General features: G+C 51.7%; 1 pseudogene; it reads right to left on the bottom strand.

Moving 5' to 3' along the window:
* Positions 1–1351: 1351 nt before the first annotated feature.
* Positions 1352–1471, bottom strand: LOC141269684 (5S ribosomal RNA; annotated as a pseudogene).
* Positions 1472–1833: the final 362 nt, after the last annotated feature.

Raw genomic sequence — 1833 nt, 5'->3', positions numbered from 1 at the left:
GCTCTGCCCACAACACAAGACACAGAATCTTCATGCTGAGAAGCAGATGACATGTAGGCCTGGACACATGCTGGACAAAAACATGATTTACCAGCCAGGATCCAAGGAAAGATGGGTGAATCTCAACAATTAAGCTAATTATGGACAAATGGACAATTACTTTATAACTAATTATTGTATGTACCTGCTGCAATCTGATTCTTTTTAATGGACAATCCAAGAATAAATAGATACATTTTTTTATAAGAATATCGTGATATTGATACTTTGAGAAGTCCTCAGTAGAAAAAAATAATACAGGAAGAGTAATATTTTACAGTTTCCCATCCAAGTACTAACCAGACCTGACCCTGCTTAGCTTCCGAGATCAAATGAGATCGGGCGTGTTCAGGGTGGTGTGGCCGTAGGCAGAGACAAGCCTCTCACTTGCTGCTTTTCTACTTTGCCGTCTGGCTGCCGGCTGCCCTTTCCAGTGCTCAGCAAGACCAGGTCCTTTTGTGCTTTCCCTTCTCTTCAATTTTTTTGCTGGCTTCCTTAAAAGGTCTTGTAGACACAACGCCCCACTCAGAGCCGCTGAGCTCACTGATCGGCTGCAGCGTTGTCGACGGAACGTCAGCTTCACGGCCAATGCCACAGGCCGGGAGCAGAGGCGAGACTCACCGGTAGACCCGGGTAGGGAGAGTAGAGCGCGGTTAGTTGCTTTCTAATAGGCTGCAGCCGGGGATTAACTTTTAATGAAAGGGAACAATCCCTTTGACTGTCTGCAGCGCGCCACACCTAGGAAGCGCACTCTCACACACAAGCCAGCATGCACACGTGCTTGCAAGTGACAACAACCCCTATCTGCCCCTACAACCTCTCCGTCACCATGCGTCAGACTCTCCTGCCTGTTTTATGATTTCAGGGCCCTAGCAGGAATCAACACCCCCCTCCAAAATTCCTTCCGCACCTTCCTTGCCTTCTTTGCACTGAGGTTAGCTCTTTGTCAGCCGTCTGGCTTGGTTACACAAGCTTCTTTTCAGAGAAACATGTTACTTCTGCTGGCCCTCGCTAGGCGACCGGCATCCAAAACCTTCCCTGGGCACCTGCTGAAAGCCTGGCCCCTTCACGGCCCCGGGTGCATTTAACGCCATCATTTCCACACGGCGAGCTGCGGAGTCAATAAGCACTCCTAGCCGTGGCAAGGAGCTCGGTGTCAGGCCTGTGTGAAGGCGGCGGGGTAGCGTACTTAGCTGCCAACTGGCTCAGAGGCCTTGGGGCTTCCATCATCTAAGTTACTTAATGTCGGTGTCCGGCAAGGCGCCGTTCCATGCTAGCCGAGCTGGGCAGTAGGGCAAAACGTCATCAAAATGGTCTACAGCACCTGGTGTTCCCAGGATTTCTCCCATGCAAGTACTGTCCAAGCCCAGCCCTGCTTTGCTTCCGAGATCAGACGAGATCAGGCGTATCCAAAGTGGTATGGCCAGTAGACGCTGTTCGATCCATCGCCCGGCCAGCCTTTCTCAGGATCTCTTGGTGGCGAGCAATCTGGCCGTGACGGGGCGGGCTCCAAAGGGTCCATGCAAAGTCTGTGCCATCCCTACAGGTGTGGTTTGTTTAGCAGTGATTCACCCGCCGCATCAGGTGTCTTCAAAAATGTCTCGGCGCAGGGTCTCCTGCAGGCTAAACCCTTCATCGCGGTAATGTGACAGAAAGAGCAAGCTGGACCCGTAACTTGGGGGTGGAGCGAGACGTCCAGGGTTGAATGAAGGAAGAGGGTGAGATAGTTGCCAGTGACTTTGAGCTGCTCTTCAGGGGGAGGGTCGTGTTGCCTGCAAAAGTCTTCTGCTTGGG

The sequence above is a fragment of the Phyllobates terribilis genome, unplaced genomic scaffold (assembly GCF_046119375.1).
Source record: "Phyllobates terribilis strain yellow unplaced genomic scaffold, ASM4611937v1 Scaffold_4__5_contigs__length_816908805, whole genome shotgun sequence".
In the NCBI taxonomy this organism is placed as follows: domain Eukaryota; kingdom Metazoa; phylum Chordata; class Amphibia; order Anura; family Dendrobatidae; genus Phyllobates; species Phyllobates terribilis.
The sequence above is the reverse complement of the archived record's forward strand: the minus strand, read 5'-3'. Positions and strand labels throughout refer to the sequence as shown.